This window comes from Ictidomys tridecemlineatus, chromosome 12 (assembly GCF_052094955.1).
Source record: "Ictidomys tridecemlineatus isolate mIctTri1 chromosome 12, mIctTri1.hap1, whole genome shotgun sequence".
NCBI classification, from domain to species: Eukaryota; Metazoa; Chordata; class Mammalia; order Rodentia; family Sciuridae; genus Ictidomys; species Ictidomys tridecemlineatus.
Genome location: NC_135488.1, coordinates 79,951,668 through 79,973,534, shown reverse-complemented (window position 1 = coordinate 79,973,534; position 21,867 = coordinate 79,951,668).

Below are 21,867 nucleotides of genomic sequence, written 5' to 3'. Positions count from 1 at the left end.
CTCTTAATGATGAGTCATAAATATATAATAATCATGACTGTATGTGTAAACAATAAAGTAACACTGAGATTTGTGAAATAAAATTTGAGAGAACTTTAAGCAAAAAATGACAAATCCAAATCACAGTGATTATATTTAAAAATATATTTAAAAATATATTTCTTACAATGATATAGATCAAAAGAAAATTTTGGTACAGATGTAGAAAATAATATAAAGGAGTAGAAATTGGAATAACGCAAATAGGCTACTTGAGAACCAAACTATGAGAAAAGACTGATAGGAATATACAGGGGTTTCTACCTAAACTCAAATAACTCAGTTCTCTAAATGGCCCCTGGCTATAGCACCCAAGGGCTCACTTGCGAGGTGATTTGAGATCCTTTTCTAAAGCAAGTCTCTTCTTCGGATTACAGATTACTTATCTACACTGGCTGCCAGCCCAAGAGGATAGCAAAAATTTCCAGTAACTATGAAGGCTCCTTACTCTCCCAATCATGGAGGGATATCCAGGTGTTTTGTGTCTCTTATTTTGCTGTTGTCCCAAGCCTCTGAATCTTACCAGGTTCCAGTCTATGTCTCATTTATTTCCAGTGTCACTCTCCTCCAAATGCAGCCAGACACCTTACTTGTTCTCCTATGAGTGCTGCTTTTCAGTCATCTTACATCCTAGAAAAAGCCAATAAAGAAAAAAATAAAACAAAATGCAGACTTTAACTTGCATGTAATTAAATAGAGAAAGTACCTGCTGTGGTTTGAATGTTTCTCCCCTCCCAAACTCAGGCTGAAATTGAATTTTCATTATGACAATATTAGCAAGTGGGACCTTTAAGAGGCAATTAGGTCTGTATTCATACTGGATTAATGCTGTGATCCTGGGAATGGATTCTTATAAAAGGCATAGACCCCCCCACCCCTTTCTCTCTTTCTCTCTCTCTGTTGGTTTATCTCTCTCCTCTCATCCTCTCTTTGCCTTTCTTCCATGGGATGGTGCAGCAAGAAGTCTGCACCACATGGGAGTCCTCAGTCTTGGATTTCACATCCTTCATTCATGTGAGTCAGAAATTATCCAGTTTGTAATATTTTGTCACAGCAGCACAAAACAGCACCTAATACAGAATATTTGCAAATGCATAAGATAATATTATACTCTGTAATTTTGAAAATGAACATGGCTATCAATAATGAAAAAATAAATCTGACAAAAAAGATAATAAGCATTAATCTTTTCAAAATCCTTCAGAAACAGAGAAAAATTATGGCATTTGCTAGTAAATGGTTGGAATTGGAGAATATCATGCTAAGTGAAATAAGCCAATCCCACAAAACCAAAGTGGAATGTTTTCTCTAATATGCAGATGCTAATTCATAATAAGGTGGGGGCACTAGGGAAGAATAGGGTTATCTTAGATTAGGTAGACTGAAGTGATGGGAGAGGAGGGGATGTGAGGATAGCAAGGATAGTAGAATGAAATAGACATTATTGCTGTATATATATAACTACATGACCAATATGATTCTGCAACATGTAAACTCAGAAAACTCAGAAATTATATCCCACCTGTTTGATATATCAAAGTGCAAAAATGCATTCTACTGTCATGTATAACTAATTAAAACAAATTTAAAAAATTTTAAAAATCCTTCAGAAACACACTTTTTTTTACAATTGACTTTCTCTCCAACTTTATTGAAGTATAATTGATAAATATATATATTTATATTTAAGACATACAATGTGATTTTTGATGTATATACTCATTATGAAATAATTACCATGATCAAACTAAGATATCTGTAACCTTGCCTAATTACTTTTTTTCATGTGAAAATACTTGATAACTACTTTTTTAGTACATTTCAGGGCTATATATAATCCTTTAGGATTAACGATAGTCATAGAAGGTGTACATATGGAATAGGTATATAAATTTAAATTTTAATCAAGTTAGAATAAAATTAGAGGCAGAGAGAACAGGATAAAAATAACATTTGTAGAATATTTGCTAAGAAATTATTATTATTTAATTTTTTTTTAGTTATAGAGGGACGTATAATCCCTTTGTTTATTTTTATGTGGTGCTGAGAATTGAACCCAGTGCCTCACATGTGCTAGGCAAGCACTCTACCACTGAGCCACAACCCCAGCCCTGAGAAATTATTAAAACTGAAAATTCAGAAATTTTATAAGCCAAAAGCCATGGCATTACTTTTTTGAAAGTGTTGCAAGAAATAATTGTGAACATACGATCTTATAATTAGCCAAACTGTCTTTCAAAATGAAGATGGATAGAGATATTGCCAATGCAAACAAAACCATCGATTTCAGAGGCAATAACTCTGTACTGGAAAACAAATCAAATAACAAAAATAAACAAATTTGAGGGCATTCAAGCAGAACAGAAATATTCACAAACAGTAACAATCGTGTAGTAAGATACTTGTGTGCACACGCATACACACACACACACATACACACACAAAGGGGCAAAATGAGAATAGATCTAAAGCTTTATGAATTTTAAATATATGAAATATTGGAACAGACATGGTGGTGCTTGTCTGTAATCCCATCAGTTTAGGATGCTAGGCAGGATGACTCTAAGTTCAAAGCCAGCCTCAGCAATTTAGCAAGACCCTAAGCAACTTAGGAAGACCCTATCTCTAAATAAAATATAAAAGGGCTTGGGGTGTTGCTCAGTGGTTAAGCACCCTTGGATTCAATCCTTGTTACCAAAAATAAAAATAAATATATGAAATATTGGAATAGGTAACAGCATACATACTAAATCCATGTAAAGTAGTAAAGATAGAGCGTGAGTGCTGGTACTGTGCACCAATGAGCTTCTAAAAGAGGAATGAACAGTAACAATGACCAAGTAATAGAAAGCAAGGCAGGAAAGGAGAAAGAAAAGGATTCAATAGCTAATGCCCCATTTAGAAAATAAAGAGCAAGTCATTGGATTTAACCCAAGTTCATCAGTAATTTTATTAGATGGATTGTAAGAAAACCCTAAATATTGAGGCTGGGGATGTGGCTCAAGCGATAACGCGCTCGCGTGGCATGCATGGGGCACTGGGTTTGATCCTCAGCACCACATAAAAATAATAAAATAAAGGTGTTCTGTCCACTGAAAACTAAAAAATAAATATTAAAAAATTCTCTCTCTCTCAAAAATAAAATACTAAGAGGCTTGAAAACAAAACAAAACAAAAAGAGTATGCTGCAACAGAAGGCACATTTTCAATATTAGGGTGACACAAGAATGAAAGTAAAAGGATGTGAAATGATATGTGACACAAATGTTTATCAAAACCAGCTGGTAATCTTTAAAGCAAGATGTATTATCAGAGATGAGAGGGAAATTTTGTAATGATAAAACAATCAATATAATGGGAACATATATCAATCCAAAATGTTTATATGCCTAATAAAAAAGATAGATCTACAGATAAAAATAGGCCAACACAAATTATTGCAGGTTTTAAGATAACTTTCTCAATATCTGATGGAACATATAAATGTGAAAGAAGTGAGATACTGATTGCAAAAGTGCATTTTGAAAACTTAACCTAATTGAAATATAGGGAGTACCTAACACTTGAACAGTCACATTATTTTCAGTGTCTCATGGAACATTTATACATAAATCAAACAGTAACTATTTCGAAGAATGAAACCATACAGAGTAAATTATCTGTTCATATTGAAATTAGCCTAGAACTAAGACAGTGAAAACCAATACATCTCAAATGTTTTGACATTATGTAGCAACCACCTAACTCACCTGTGAGTCATAGAGGAAATAACAAAAATTAGAATATATTTGGCCCTGTGATAACAAGATATTAAAACTTGTATCTTGTAAATTTAATGTAGAGCTTAGAATATAATTTAGAACCAGAAAAGTATGTAGTAGAAAAAGAGCTGAAAGATTAATGATAAGATTTCAGTCTAAAAACTAGAAAGGAAGAAACTAGAACAGAAATTAATTCCCTAAATAAGCAGAACAAAATGGCAAAAAATAGGAGCAGAAATTAAATAATGAGAAAGTAGATATATTGGGCTGGGGATGTGGCTCAAGCGGTAGCGCGCTCGCCTGGCATGCGTGCGGCCCGGGTTCGATCCTCAGCACCACATACCAACAAAGATGTTGTGTCCGCCGAGAACTGAAAAATAAATATTAAAAATTCTCTCTCTCTCTCTCTCTCTCTCTCTCTCTCTCTCTCTCTCTCTCTCTCTCTCTCTCTCACTCTCTCTTAAAAAAAAAAAGTAGATATATTTTTCTAGGAAAACAAAATAGTGCCAGGTGCAGTGGCACAAACCTGTAATCCCAGCGACTAGGAGGCTAAGGCAGGAAGATTGCAAGGTAAAGGTCAGTCTCACCAACTTAGTGAGACCCTGAGCAATTTAGCAAGATCCTGTCTCAAAATGAAAACCAAGAAGGGATGGGGATGTGGCTCAGTGGTTAAGCACGTCTGGATTCAATCCCCAGTATCTCTCTCCTCAACCCCTCAAAAAAACCCAACATAGTTAAACATTATTCTTTGATTAAAATTAATAAAATCCATTACAAAATATATCAATGAAAAAAGAAAACATCAATTATTGATTATAATTTCTCCAAAAAAGAACAGTTATATAAAATAGACAAGTTCCTTGAAAGCTATAATTTATTAAATGAATACAAGAAAGAACAGAAAAACCAATTAGTTCTATATTTATTAAAGAAAAATATTGATCATATTCAAATACTTCTAGTGTGGGCTGTTTATGTGTATGTGTGTGTGTATCTCATATATATGTGTGTGTATATATTTATATACGTATATATATATATGATATCATATTTCCTAACACTTTTGTGAGATCAGCATAGCATTGATGTATACAGCCGACAAGGATATTATAAGATAGCAAAATTATGGAAAATGTCTCATATATATAGGTATAAAACACTTAGATAACATAAAGGATTAGATATTAAAACCAAGCAGACTTTATTTCACAAATGCATGTATGATTTGAGATCCAGAATCGGTCAATGTAATTTATAACATTAACAGAATAATGCAGAGATTAAAAAAAAAAAAGAAGCAGAAAAAGCATGTAGTAGAATTTAGATCTATTTTATGATCTATAAAAATCTTTCAGTAAACTAGTAAAAAGCATGTGATAGAATTTAGATGTATTTTATGATGTGCAAAAATCTTTCAGTAAGCTAGTAAAAAAAAAAACCTTAGTGAAAATTAGAAAGTAAAATAAATATGTACATTATAATAGCACCACCAAATAACATTAACATAAAATTATGTAACTGAAAAAAAGAGACAGCACTATCTATAAAATAATTGGAAGTGTTACATGTGATTGGTCAGAATATAAATTGGTACAATTCTTTAGAAAAATGGCTAGGCAGAATTCATTAAAAGTTAAAAATATGCATAACCTTTGTCCTAGGAGTTCCATTCTTAGCAATTACCCAGAAGAAATGTGTATTCACTTGGACATAAAGACATATAAAATTGTTATTGGTGTTACTGAACAGGGGTCTAAGGAGGTCCCTCAGAGTGGGCAGTGGGACCTCAACTCAATCAGGTGTTCTTGACTTCCACACCCAAAAAGAATTTTAGAATTCATGGAAAACAAGGCACAAGCAAAGATTTACAAAAGGACAGCAAAGCAAAGGTATACACACCCCAAAAGCAGGGTGCAGAGCTCCTGCCTCTCAGAGAATAGGAGAGACACAGCCAAGTTCTATCTCTCTGATGATATGTAGAATTTTCCTGGGAGGAAGTGTCCTCAGGCAAGCTTTTGTGAAAATCAAATCCTATGTCAATCATGTGATATTGGGGATTCGAATGTTTCTTTTTGGTTAAGCAGTCTAGCCATACATCAGTAGTGGGCACATTGTGTATGTCTTTGAATCCTGTGATATTTAAATTGATTTTTTTTTCTAGTTGATCGGTACAAGCATATGCTGGAGGTTTTGTTCATCTAATTAAACAAATAAGCATGTCTGGTCATGTTCATGAATCCGGGTCTCCATCCAGTTAGGTTCTCTTTTTCTTTCTTCTTGAGAGCCCACCTATCTCATGGATAATCTCTTTATTCATAATAGCCCCAAATTGGAAACAAGATCATTATTTTCCAACAACAAAAGGGATAATATGATCTTATTTTTAAAATAAAATATTATAAACAGTGAAAATAAATAAACTTTACAAACAACAGTACAAGCAAATCTGATTGAATGAAAGAAGCCAATCTCTAAATACACACACACACACAATTGTAATTAATGTAATATAATTATACAATTTTGTTTCTATCATGTTCAAACATAGGTAGAACAATATAGGGTGATGATGAAATTCTGGACCAAAGGGTAAGCTAGTCATACACTGTATCTTCATCTTAATATGCATAAATTTTTCAAAAATTCATTAAGACACACATGGATTTTGTAGACTGAAGTATATTTTGTGAGTTAAGTTAAACTTTGAAAATAGTTTTAAAAAAAGATCGAGCTGGTTACAATGACACACACCTGCAATCCCAATGACTTGGGAGGCTGAGGCAGGGGGCTCACAAGTTTGAGGTTAGCTTCAAAAACTTAGCAAGGCCCCAAGCAATTTAGTAAGACTCTGTCTTAAAATAAAAAATAAAAGGACTGGTGATATAAGTCAGTGGTAAAGAGACCCTGGGTTCAATCCACAATTAATTAATTGATCAATTAACATATAATATCAATTTAGAAAACAGTAAAAATTCATGAAAGAATGGTAAAGTGTTATTCAGGATATGAACAAAAGCTACACATTATTTAGGACTGATTTAAATAAAAACAAAACATACAAAAGTACATAAATAAAACTGGTAGATGTTGTAGCAAAAACTGGCTACCCATGGCTTTCCAAATTCACTTCCATTTTGTGTTTATGTTTATACTATTTTATACCCATTAGATTGACAAAAATCAAATCAAATAAAAATACTCAGTGTTAATGAACATTTGGAAGGCTCCAAATCTCATAAACATTTTATGGCAATTTAAATATATTTAGCCAGATTGGAGAGTAAATCAGGAATTTTGAGTACTTTTAAAATGTACATATGATGTAATTCAGAAATTAAAATTCTAAGTGGGTAGCTGGAGGAGCACTTGTGAATATGCCTAAGAGAAATAGAAAATATTTGCAAAAGTAACATCATTTAAAATGATAAAATTTGGAATCCCATATACAAAAACTATCCATGGATGAATGAATAAGTAAAATGTACAGCATTATTTGTTGAATATTATAAAGCAGATTTCAAAATCAATGAACCAATAATGTATCATAATGAGAAATCTGAAAATGATAATTCAATAATACAAGCAGTTTTAAAGAAAGGCATTCTTAGTATGTTAGTGTAAATAACATACTATATATTGATTGTACATACTATATACTTGATTATATATACATCAGAAACAGAAGTATTTCTGAAATAGAAGTATTAATAAACAGTAAGACATTGTCTCCCAAATCACAATGATTATAATTGCCTAAATTTTTTTTAAATTTAAGGTTAGGAAAGAACAAAGTCTTTGGAGAAACTATGATTAACGTTAAGTTTTCAGATTAAAGCATAAAGACATCTTAAATCGATCTCATGAATATGCTTACTTCATATCCAATATTTTAATAAATGCGAACTAAAATTTTATTAGGAGTTCTATGTTTTTACTAGGCTAGCTTTGAAGAAGTAACAAAAACAGTAAATTTTCAGAATATCCATTTTGTTAGAAAATGTGTACTGTATCTGTGAAGGTTGTATATTGAATATGGATATCATATGGATTCCTTTTTTTGAGAGGAGGGTATCAGGGATTGAACTCAGGCACACTCAGCCACTAAGCCACATCCCCAGCCAGCCCTATTTTGTGTTTTATCTAGAGACACAGTGTCACTGAGTTGCTGAGTGACTCGATTTTGCTGAGGCTGGCTTTCAACACATGAACCTCTGGACTCAGCTTCCTGAGCTCCTGGGATTACAGGTGTGCACCATGGCGGCTGGCTGACTATCAGGCGCATCCTAATGATGTGAGGAGAAAAACATTATTCCCATAATGACACTGTTTAAAGTAGGGAAAACTTTGCAAAAGAATTCAATATCCATAATAAGTAATTAATGGGAAACATCCCTAAATTGTAGAGCAGATGGACAGTATCTAAAGATTGGATTTATTTCACATTCAGTTCTAAGATTTATTGTATTCAAAAAATTTTTTTCTATCTATTTTTAAATTGATAAACAGAAAATTTCATGTTCTATGGATATAGCTCTGTAAGTCTTATGCCATATAAGTGTCATGTAAATGGAATTACAGATAGACTTTGTAGTTCTTTGGATTTGGCCTCTTCAGTTAAGAAAATGCATTTGAGACTCAAGGTGCTTTTCATTTCAGTGCTAACTGTTATTTCATTGTATTAATTTGACTGTTTAATTATTCAGCTATTGAATGACATTGGTAGATTCTAGTTTTTTAGTGATTATGGATTAAAGCTGTGAAAGACATTTGCATCAGATTTTGACATAGAATGCTGAATTAATAAGTATGGATTTGTCTGTAAGTTTTACAGTTTTACATCACTTATTCTGAATCTCTTTTAAGTGTACTCTTTTTTTATCTTTTATTACATATATTTCTATGAATCAGAAACAAATAGTTCATGTTTTATTTTATTTATTATTTAATTATCAAAGTACTACAAAATTAATATCTTTAATTCCCTATGACTTTATAATAATCTCTAATAATATTTTAATGTTACTTTAATAACAAAATTATTGTAACTCATGCCATGGTAAATAATTTCATTCATTATTATTTAGGATAGAAAATAACCAATTACCAATAACCAATAACATGTAAGATTTTGTCTTTTATTAAAAAAGAAACTTCTGGCTGGGTGCAATGGTGTACACCTGTAATCCCAGCAGCTTGGGAGGCTGAGGCAGGAGGTTCAAGAATACAAAGTCAGTCTCAGCAAAAGCAAGCCACTAAGTAACTCAGTGAGACCTTGTCTCTAAAATAAAATATACAAAAAGGGCTGGGGATGTGGCTCAGTGGTGAGCGCCTCCTAGTTCGATCCCTGATTAAAAAACAAACAAACAAACAAACTTCTGAAGAGAATTCTACATTCATGTTTTGTTTTTTATTGTTTTTTAGGTGCTAAAGATTGAACTCAAGGGTGCTTAACTAATGAGCCACATCCTCAGCCCTTTTTCTATATTATTTCAGAGACACTGTCTCTGAAATAAAATAGAAAATTTAGAGTTGGTTAGGGCCTTGCTAAGTTACTGAGGCTGGCTTTGAACTTGCCATCCTCCTGCCTCTGCCTCCTGAGCTGCTGGGATTTCAGGCATGTGCCACACTTCTAGGTCTTTATTATCAAATAGAAAATAGTGTTCCATGATTTTAAATATATATGAAAAGAATGTCTTATGTTTTTTTAAGAAATGTAAAACTGATGGTAGTTTCCTCTGTCTCTGTTTTTTCCTGACCTTACATTTTTAAGAATCCACAGACCATTGTAACGATTGTGATTTGGGAGGCAGTGTCTGATCTTTTAAAATTCATGTTTACATTCTCAATTTTCATTTGTGGACTACTGATCAAAATTTTCTATAAAATTGTTAATATGTCAAGACATAGTATAGCTCTCACTTGAAAGCCTTTGTTACCTTTAAAGAATACAGACTACATCCTTGCATTTTTCCTCATGATCTGGCCCCCAGGACTTGGGATCATGGCAGAGTGCTAGCTCCCCACTTTTTGCTTTTCTTTGTATTGTTAGTATTATTTTCAATCTGACCTTGATTTGTAAGAACCTTTTAAAATGACTGTTCCTTTTACTGGAAAGTAGAGTAGTTAAAACTGTTTAATATAAATCACAAGTCAATTTAAAGTGGCAAATTCAAACTGTTGCATGCCACAGTATGTTAAAAGTCAGTGAAGCAAAGATGACTTCATTAATTTCTGCTTTGTAGAAATTTCACTGTGTTCTGATATTTCATTTAAAATTTATAATGCTTGGTATATCAACTGAATAGGTAATAGGGGAATCCATATATTAAATATTAGTAACACTGATATTTCTTACTTAATATAGTAATGAATAGAGTTAGAAAGTCTAAAATGCTCCTTCAATACCCCAGTAAATCACTTTGACACCCCACAGGCCTCAGGATAGAGACAAAAAGCAAATGAAAGATTCTGTATATCTTCCTAATATGAGCACTGTCTGACTCACCTGTGATTTATGATACCTTCCAATCCCCAGGCCATTTCTTTTTTTTTCTTTTATTATTATTATCTTTTTATTTGTTTTAATTAGTTATGCATGATAGTGGAATGGATTTCAATTCTTTGTACACAAATGGAGCACAACAGTTCATTTCTCTGGTTGTACACTGTGTAGAGTCGTACCACATGTGAGTCATACATGCACCTAGGGTGCCCAGGTCCATTTCTAACCTGATGTGTTATCCATAAAGTTCATACTTGCTTTGACTGTGAACTAACCTCCAACTTGTTCCTGGGACAGTTTCCTATAGTGCAAAACTACTCACACATACTGTGCGCACACATTAGTTAGGAATAAAATGAACAAAAATAAAAAACAAACAAAATACTATAACCTTTGTGTTCCAGACCAAAGTGTCATGCAAAATAAAGTGACACAGTAATAGTCTGTGTGCTTCAAGCCTTCCTCTACTATGTGAAAGCCCTAAGCCTCTTCCAAGGTGCTTTCCACCCAGTTATGCTATAGGAAGGGTATGTCTCAGGCATTGCTGGGGAGGTACCTCTGTCACCACAGGGCCTTAATGACTTCTTCCTCTTTGTTCTGATGTTTTTCATAATGCTTGGGATCAAGTTCCCTACTGCCTGATAGGGTGCATCTGGGCAGATCATTGGTTATTAACCTTGAATTCATTCAAATCACAGTTTTTCTATTATACTATTAAACCATTACATAATGTTTTATTACTCTGTGGATAATTTATAGCCTTTTCCAATCTATACTTCTTGTATAAAATGGCATCTCCTCTCCTCCATGAGGCATACTTCATTAGCTTTTAATTAAAAATAAAACTTCCTTTTGCAGAAAGACATTTTAGTTAATTTGTCAAAAAATATGCACTTATTGATTTCTTAAGTCGTGCTCAGCATTATTCATGGGATTGGCATCATGTTGAAGTTAAAAGAGTGGATTCCTTGCCAGTGAGTGGGCAGTGTAATTAGGGAACCAAGGAAAACACACAGGATATTACTGATGCCAAAACGTTATGAAATAAAATATGATACAAAAGAAGTAAAACCGGAAACTGTCTTTGGTGCACTGTCTTCTTACTGAATCATGTAGCTCTCAAGTTCAAATGGTAAAGGAGTGTTATTACAAGAGACCTTCATGGATTTCATCTCCCTCCAATGTCTCCACCCTTTTTCTTCAGAACAGACTCAATTGTAACATACATTTTCATAATCTTTTTCTTTTTCTTTGCTGACCATAATCTCCTTAGGAGACCTTAAACTTCTCAAGGGCACAAAATATAAATTCTACCTCTTTGTCTATCTACCATAAACCTAGCCAAGTGCTAAGCAAGGAATAAATGCATGAGGAGATGTTTTAATCAGAGCTGATGGATGGTTTTATATCCCTCACTATCTGAGGAAATGCATGCTTACACCTGCCCCTGTGTTTTAAAATTTCTGTATGTCAGAGTAAAGGCGAAATATTTGCTTTCAAGACGCATTGGAAAGAGAAATGTTAAAAGTTCCTTTTGGGGAAATCCGAGGCAAAGGGTCTCCTGTTCTAGTCCATTCCTGTGTTTGATCCCTTGATTCTGTGATTAACTATCTCATTTACAATTGACATTGAAAATAAATTTTCCTCACTTGTTGTAGCTTCATTTTTGCATTCTTTCACTACTGGCTATTATTTATTAACTCAGTGTCTGCATTATTTACAGTAACTGAAAAACAGTGCTGAAGATTTTATGAGATCTCACAACATCTGACTTTTAGACTGTTGAAATGAAAAGAGTTTGGAAATAGTTTCTGCCACCTGCCACCCAGGAGGTCCAAGATGTCCATTAGAAACAAAATCTGGGTAAATTATGACTGAAGTCATTCTGGCTTGTTTCTAGTTTGTGCCATAATAATTTTGTTTATTTATTTACTTTGAAAGATTGACCATAAATATTGGGAACTAGTATTAGAATTGTAATTTCCATTAAAGCATCGCTAAAACATTTTCAAAAGATTTTTACTGCTTGATGTTTGGGTTTAAAACTAATCAAAAGGCAAAACAAAACAATTATTTAGGAGTAACTAAGGGTTTTTTTTGGTATAAAATGAGATAGTTAAGAAAATACAAATAGCTGGAACCTGTCAATAGCTTAAGTATAACAGAAGCATAATTTTTAGTTTTTAATTTCATCAGTATATAATATTTATCTTTTTTGAAGCATTTCTCCCTCTACAGAAATGTTCCTTCAGAATCTCTTCGTACAAATCATATTATATCATTTTTTTACAGGCTAACATATTTGTTTATAATTGTTCTCAAATTGTTTCCTGCTAGGTTTTCTATCATTCCAACAGTCTTTGTATGCATAATTTTCCTTTAGTGTCTTTTATGAGCAATTCTTTATTTCTGATGGCTGATAGAGAATGACTTTATAATTCATTTTTGAATAGGTGAAATAACTTACAAAATCTCTCAAAGCAGGTGTATCTACTTGCTTGCAGCTTTGTTGAGTCATATTTTTTTGGAACCTCCGGAGGATGTTGACTTAGCATGATAAAAATTATTAACTGGTGAAACTATAAAGAAAACACAGATTCTACTCACAGACTCATCCTAACCTTTCTCATCATGAAATGCATTTCAAAGACATAGATGCTTCCTTTTGTGATGTATCTTGAGATCAGAGGATGAAAAAAGATTCTCCATAAATATGCATCAAGTACAGCTGTTTGATTTATACATTATGCAGAAACATTAAGAAAACAGAGTTGAGTATAACCTTGCAGTAACATACACACACACACACACACACACACACAGCACACCATTTCAAAAAGAAGCAGTGTGAAACATTTTAGTCTTTCATGAAAATTGAAGAATTGCAATTTGGCATTTGAAGATGTATTTAAATCATTAAGACACTACTGAAATCTATTTACTGAATCCTCAATCCTCTCTCTAGTTTCTGTACTATAAAATTTGGTTTTCAAACCATGGGGAATTTTTCTTTTTGACATGATGTAAATTCAAACAGTGCTATTAGGTTGGAGTCTTAGCATCTCCTCTACTGCACAGGTAGAGTAACTCTCTCCATTAGAAGACAATCACTCAGAGAAACAGATTGACTATGCAATGGAAACCTGTCCTCAACCGTCAGGCCCCTCCCACTTGCCTTTCCACATCTAGAGAGGACCCTTGGCAATAGGTTCTTAGGTCAATATGTCTCAAGCTATTAGTCAGCTGCTAAAACTTATATTTGAAATATTTTTAATCTTTAGACAGCATACATTTCTTCCTAATCATTATTTGTGTATTTCATAGGGTGTATTCACCCCTATGAAATCTGGATCTCTGCTTGGTCTCTGCATAGGACTCAGTCTGGTAGGCTCAATCTACAAATGTAATAACTCAGTCTCCTTATCTCTGCATCATCATTTTACTACTGCTCTCTGTGGAAGTTGAGTGCACTGGTTGAACAAATAATTTCACTCAAACCAGGAATCAAGGAAAGAGAATCCAGCCAGGCACAGTGGTGCACACCTGTAATCCCAGTGGTTTGGGAGGCTGAGATAGGAGGGTTGTGAGTTCAAAGCCAGCCTCAGCAATGGCGAGACACTTAGCAACTCAGTGAGACACTTAGCAACTCAGTGAGACTCTAAATAAAATACAAAACAGGGCTGGGGGTGTGGCTCAGGGGTTGAGTGCCCCTGAGTTCAATCCCTGGCACACAAAAAGAAAGAAAGAGAGAGAAAGAGAGAGAGAGAGAGAGAGAGAGAGAGAGAGAGAGAGAGAGAGAGAGAGAGAAAGAGAAAGAAAGAAAGAAAGAAAGAAAGAAAGAAAGAAAGAAAGAAAGAAAGAAAGAAAGAAAGAAAGAAAGAAAGAAAGAAAGAAAGAAAGAAGGAAAGAAGGAAAGAAAGAAGGAAAGAGAAAGAAAGGAAAATCCAGTTGATTAGTTGATTCTCTTTCAAGAACTGTTACATTAGTTGCCCCATCATATTCTATAGGTGTATATTTGAAATAGGTAATTCACCTTTGAATGAGAACTCCCAGGAATTCAGAAGTCTTTGAAGAAAATTTGTAATTCAAAATATAAATAAATTCAGAATGAGATTATTTGGGCATATCTTTGTTTTTCTTCTTTCTTATTTGTTACATTTAATCCTGAAGTTAAGGTGTGTATTAGAACTCTAAGTTTCAGCCTTCTACTGCATTTAAAAAATAGTTAGCAAAGAAACCATTTAATAGAGGAATAGGTACATTTATATTTGCACAATTACTCCACTTGAATCTTAGCTTTTTTTCCCCCCTTAGGTTGTTGGATAAATAACAGTACTTTTAAGAAAAGAAAAGCTAATTAGGGAACAATTAGATGGGCACTTTGCATATTTTCCTTTTATACAGAATTCCTAGTAGACAAATTTCTCCAAATGTGCTGAACAATAGAGTCTGGTATTAAAAGGCAGAGCAAGCTAAATATGGATAAATGTGAAATGCCCCACTTATTTCCTGTGGATTTAATTGATTGAGCTCATTTTGGGGGTGTCTTTTCTATTGACTAAAAATTGACTTCTTAGACCAACTTACAAAATGACCTTTGAAGAAGAAATTTTCAATACACTTGTTCAGTTTTCACGCCACTAAGAAAGGTGTTATTTAAAGTTAAGTACAATAATTTTGTATAATGTACAGCAGGAATCATTTTAAACATAATAAATGAAATTTTGATTTTAGGCACTATTTATAAGGCACTTCATCTTACATTATTCTACACTAAAATCAAAGATACCAAATTCTATGCAGGGGTTTCCTTCAAAGTCAATTCAATAGCCACATTTAAACTCCAGCTTTTCCTATTTTACACTTTGAAGTTATAATAACATACTAGTGACCTTTTTTTTAGAAATTTAGTTCTGCATGTTAACCTTACTAAAGGGAGTCCACACATTATATTATTACTCTAAGTCTTCATTTTACTGTGCAGTTAACAGAAACATTCATTTAACACATGATGTTTAATTTCCTCTTGAGTTTTGGCTTATTACATTCTATGTAATAGTGGTTAAACAACAACCCAACTCAGCTCAGGTTGAGAAATAACTGAATGTATAGCACAAAAAAATATTAAGATTGTGGAAGCGAAGCTGGTGTAAGAATGTACTTGATGACATTCAAATGAACCCATTTATTAGTAAACTACTTTCAAAAATAAAATTAGGAATTTAAGAGAACCACTTCATTATTCTTATGATATCAGAATGTTTAGAAAAAAAATCAGAACAAACCATATTCTTTTAACTGTACACCTTGTGCCCAAGGAATAGCATTTTGGAGATTGAACATTAATCTGGCATCCCAGATTAATAGATGAAGTAAGTCAAATTAATTTATGAGGTAGTCAAATTCTGGCTCTACTCTCTAGTAGTTGTATGACTTTGGCTATGATAAAGGATCTTTCTCAGTCTCCAGTAACTTATCCATGAAGTATAAATATAATATGTAATTAATATTTGTGGTGAACATTAAATATGTTGATATTTATAACATTTACAAACTATTTTTACACACCTTTTATATAACTGATAAGTAAGCCTTCAGATATGAATGTGTATACATATGTTTTTATAAACCAATCCTCAGTGATTCATGTAAAAATAAATTTTCTAGATCATTCATAATTATTTAAAATTATTTCAGATAGCTGCCTTTCCAATGTCTGGTATAATTTTATCATTTTGGCAAATATATAGAGAATACATATGGGCCTGAATGAGTAAAGTTATTAAAACACATTTGTTGAGGTGGGATGTGTGGAAAAAAGTAATCGTTTTAACGTTGAGTCTGTGTTACTTGGATCCCTTCTGGTGTTCAGTTAACCAATGTCACAGTTTCCTTCTGACTTTATCAACAATAGAGTACATTCTATATTTTATGGGAATCAAAATTTTGTTACTACTTTACTACTATTACTTTGTAAATATCATGGAGGGAAAAATAGTCTCCTTATTGATATGGAACCAGAAATATTCTAAGTTCTCTACAAATATTTGTTTGTAGATTTATTTTTTAAAATGCCATCCTGGGAATGTTTTCTGCTTGATTTTATATTAGAACTTGACCTGTGAGTAGGTCCAGAAAATTTTGAGGAGAGTGTTGGCATGTGACAATGTATAGACTTAGGCTTCAGGTTCATGCATATCATTTAAATTTTAAATAATGTGATTGGCAGAGCTGTTCTTGTCTTTTCACTCAAGCATAAGTCTGTGGTGTGCAGTTGATTGTCCTACAAAAGCACAAGATAGGTTTAACTTAAGATCTAGCTAAATATTTTCCCAGTATTAAAAAGATCGCTCTATATTTTTCCTGCATTATTTTATCAAATTTTCTCACGCATTCTCATTACTCTGCTGCATGAAATTTCTCTTCCTATCCTACTGTAACATCATGGTAAATAGTTTAGTCTCTAAATCCAGACCATCTATGGATAAATTTTTACTCTGCTCTTACCAGCTGTGGGATCCTGGAGAATTTAATCAAGAGAAATGTGCCTTGATTTCCATCTCTAAAATGGTAATAACTACAGAGCCTGCATGCATTTGAACAGTACATGTCATATAGAAAATGTTCAATAAATGCTGCTGCTTTAATTATTGTTGTTGTTGCCTTGTTAGGCAAACTCATTTACCCCTGCTTTCTATCAGAGTGAAATGCAGATATTATCTCTTAGAGTCCAGGCCAATTTACTCACAATTTTTTAAATATCATTGACCCAAGTGATTCAGAATATCTCCACATATGATTTTAAAGGATTCTATATGAAAATACACTGTTAATTTTAGTAAAAGCAGATAAAAAGCAGTTTGAGAGAGGGTTATATATACTTATTTAAATATTAAAATTAAAAGTAGTTTTATACTTTGTAAAATAATTACCACTGATAATGCTATTGAGTACTATCAAAAGTATATGAATATGTGTGTTTTGTGTTGAAACCCAATTTGATGTTTCAGTGGATGCAAAGTATTGTTCATGTATAAATAACAGGGATATTCAATGATTATGGGTCAACTTTTAGATCCAATACTACAATGTTGCTACATTTTCATTACTTCAGTTTTCTAATATCAATAAAGATTAATGGACATCTAGAATTAAAACTTGAAAAAAAAATAGAATTAAAACTTGAAGTATTCATAACGAAAAATCATCCTTTGCTTTACAGAATTCTTAATAAGCACATGTATGTATGTGTCACGTCATCTATTAACTATTAATGATTTCTCTGCTTAAAAATGCTTTAGGAATGTCTCCATTTAAAGCTTTTCCTGTGTTAGTATTTAGGCATCTTTCTTAAAAATATTATTTCAAAATAAGAAACATATGTTTTTATTCTTCAGAAAGTTTTATGCTTTTGACTTAATCTCTATTAAGGGCAGATTGAACTGTGGGTTTTGCTTTTGACTTATTCTTTTTGCTTCCCAAGACTGCAGATCATGGTCTTTCTAATTCTGAGGAGCAGAAGTCAGTTTCTGCATCATTGCCATTGGTGATGAGTGATACATTTGACAAAGGTTAGGAAGCTTTTATAACCACTTGACAGCAATGACCACTGAAGATAGCAATTCCCACTCATTTTTCTGGAAATAGAGCAGCAACATCTTTGTTCAAGAGTTTCCATCTGATTTAGAAGACCTTTACCCTGTGCATTTCTGTAAATATTTTACTCATCCTCTCAAGCTAGTCTATATAAATAGTATCTTTTCCCCAAAAACTTTTCTCTAGTTGGAATTAAAATGTTTCTTGTGGGATTAAAAAAAAATATATATATATATATATATATATATATATATATAGCTATAGAAGTCATTTACTTATAATTCTACTATATACATCCTGTAACACTTTTTTGACTTATGTAAAGTTTTTTCTTCCCTTGTCAGTAGAGAAGGGCTAAAAGTTGGATTCACATATAGTGTCTAACTCTGTATCCTCAAAATGCCTAAGGAGGTACAATTAATGTGATATACATTTATTCAATATTAGTCGAATTGTATTGAAATGGTTATGGGAATGAAAACACTAAGGCAGGAAATACTTTAGTTCAACATTTATTTCCGCTAACTCCTATTTATAAATTAATTGGCTCTTATTAAAATTTGTTAACAGAAGATTCTGTACTATAATTAGAAATTGCAATGCAGTGAATTCAGTTTTAAATGCAAGGAAGCTACAAACACCATTTGGAATTCCAGATTAAAGTGAGATGGTTGTGGGTGAGGTTGTAAGAGAATGAGAAGAGATTGGAGACTGGCCTGGAATATTAGATAGGTTAGATGGGAATTAGATGGTTAGGTTGGGAGAATACAGTTGTTACAGCCTTTTAAGTAAAGGCAAACTGCAGTTGAAGGTGGGTAAAATCACTGAAGCATATAAAAATTGGAAGCCATTTCACTACTGCTATCTCTATGAGAAAGTATACAACAAGCACTCAAGGAGATTTGAAATAGGCATGCCATGAAAGCTGAACTGCATGAGGATAGAAAGATCCCATTCACAAGGAGCACATGTCCCAGATAAAGACACATGGTGGTCTGGAATCAAATGGCACTCAGCTCACTGTGGCTGATGGACATCTTGCTCGCTTCATCTCCAGGGAGACCCGAATGTGTTGCACTGATTAACTGAGCAGGGTGTCTCATTTCTATGATTTAGTTCCTCCAAAAGTGTACTCTCAAGTGCAGGGGTTTATGCAGCATTTAATTCTAAATGGCCCATTTGGAAGTAGAAAAAAACAAATCAGTATCAATTTGACTGAGAAATTTAACCGTAGTAATGATGAAAAATCACCAATTGGCAGCTCTTAAACTCCTTAGTACTAATACTCAGTGTAGGGAGAAGACTATGAAAGTATATAAGTAAAATGGAACTGATCTCGGACTATAAGGTTAGGCAAAACTTGGAGATACACACTTTTGTAGTTTAATGAAAATATCAGACTTAACAGTTGAGGTTAAAGGTTTTGTCAAAAGGAAATTTTAAGACTGATATGAAAATTGTCTATTTTTAGGAGACTCTAGTCGCTATAAGGGTATAGTCTTTAATTAGCAATGAGGTTCACAAATCAAAAATCCAGATTCAACTCTAAGCTTTTTATTTTTATTTATTTATTTATTTTAAAATTTTGGTATCAGGGATTGAACCCAGGTGCACTTAACCACTGAGTCACATCCCCAATCCCCTTTTTTATTTTTTTATTTTTATTTTGAGGCAGGGTTTTGCTAAGTTACTTAGGGCCTCTAAGGATATTTTTGAAATTCTATCCATTTAATTTTTGGTTAGGCCCCTAATAGTGATTTTATCTTGGAGATGATATGGTTAACTTCGGTGCATTAAGAAAGGACTGCAATAGCATGAATTAAAGCTTTCATTACACCTTACACATTCTTATTCCATTGAAGACCAGTTGAAATATTGCGATATGACATCTAATATCAGGAAACAGACTTTCACGTAATAGATTAGCTAGTGAATCACATGAAAAAAGAGTCACTGAACTATATTTTCGGGTGATTTCAGATTTTAAAATAGGGCTCTTCAGTGCTCGGTGATGTCATTATTTTACATGCACCGTGTGTAGTGTGTACATACACATAACCGACAATGACAACCACAAACAATTCAGAGAACAGAAACATGCTGTTTTGAAATTTGCTCAGCATAACATGGCTGGGTTTCAAAACAGAGACTTGGGAGTCTAAGGACAAATTTTTTTTTCCACCTTATGGCAGAACATCCATCCCTCTCAAAAGTCCATTACTGAAGACCTGCCTATCTACTCTGATAAATTTAGTTATATCTTAAGACATTTTTTTTTCCTTCAGGAAAGAATGACAAGAGCCGATCCCCTTGCTGACCTTCTAGCATTACTCATGGTTGAGAGAATAAATAACACTATACCACCAGTCTCCATGTAAACACTAGCATTTTCCCCCCTAGCATCCTGTATCTAAGTTTTTACCAGTATCTAAACCATAAAGGGACTCTTACAGTGTCCTTTTAACCAAGTAATCCTGAGAATGACTGAGCTTTTCTAAGCACAGAGCTCAATGCCTGACATGTGGAAAAGATGAAATGCAGGATACCTTCTTAAGCAAGAGCACTCTGCTTCCCAAGAATACCATTTTTTTAAAGGGCTTCTTTTTATAATTTTGGGGCATGTGACATGTGGAATGCTCTTCTGTGATAAATTGTGATGTTCTTTAAACACAAAGCTTCTATTTTTAAATGTGTTTATATTCCATGTACTTAGTATGGGTTGGAAGTTCTATCTTGGTAGGCCAATGGTAAGGAAGAAGGATTAAGGGCCAAGGAGCTGAACTTGAAATCACATTGATGAGTGGGATATAGGAGTTCCAGAGCTGGGGAGGAAGTACATCTAGAAGAAGGAAGGTCTGGACTGGGAAAAGGAGCTGAGGACATTTGATTGATTGATTGAGCTGCTTCAGTTAAAGGAGATACAATGCCTACCTTGTTTTGTCAATTAGCATGCCTGGTTGTATTTGAAAAATAATGTGGATCATGCCTGCAGCTATATATATTTTTTGCTTTAATTAATCTACAGTTTACTTATGTTTGAACAAACCTCATTTTACTGATCCATCTTCAAAGGTATACATAGATACATCCAGTTATTCTGTTATTAGCAATGCAGTTACTCTGATCCTGTCATAATTTGTCATTCCTCCTTACATCATGATGATTATGATCATGAGAAGGATGAGTACGATCAGGGAGATTATCAACAAAGTCATTATTGATCACCAGGCCCTGTGTTAGCTGCTCATAAACACATGATAACACCCCTACATAGTCGACTGAGTAACACACAAAAGTAAACAAATAAAATATGTGAAAATGAATGCTATGTTAAAGGTTTGTCTTTGGTTACTGCATTTCATTATCTATAATCCAATCTTTGGCACACCAGGAAGGATTTCTTTAGGCCAAGAGACAACTAATTGCGTGCTGGAAGGAGGAATACGAGCTATCCAGGGGAAAGAGTGAAGAAAAGAATGTCCTAGGCAGAGATAGAGTCTTGGACAAAGAGCCAAGAGGAAGAAAGCTCATGAGAAGCTTATTAAGCTACAAATGATTCCATTTACCTAGAATCTAAATTTCAACAGGAATAAAAACAGGCGATACCAGAAAAGAAGAGAAGTTTCCTTCCTTATTCCCCCCTTTCCTTTCTATTTTTCTCTCTTTATTCCTTCTTTCTTCCCTCTCTTTCCTTATGTTTCCCTCCCTTTTTTTCTTTTAATATTGTTTGCCTTATAAGTTAACACTCATCCCTACCAGGTGCTACCTTGAAGAATCAATTCCTTTATGAGATCATGGGAAGCCCTAAGATTCTTACTACAATTGCTTCTCATTTTATTTTGTCTCCCTAATTTTTTGCTCTCTTACCTAAATATCATTTATATATATAGAAAAATAATTGAAAACCACCCAGTCTTTGTCATATTAAAAAAAAGAGTTTATTCTATGTTTTAGGAGATATTTGCAGTG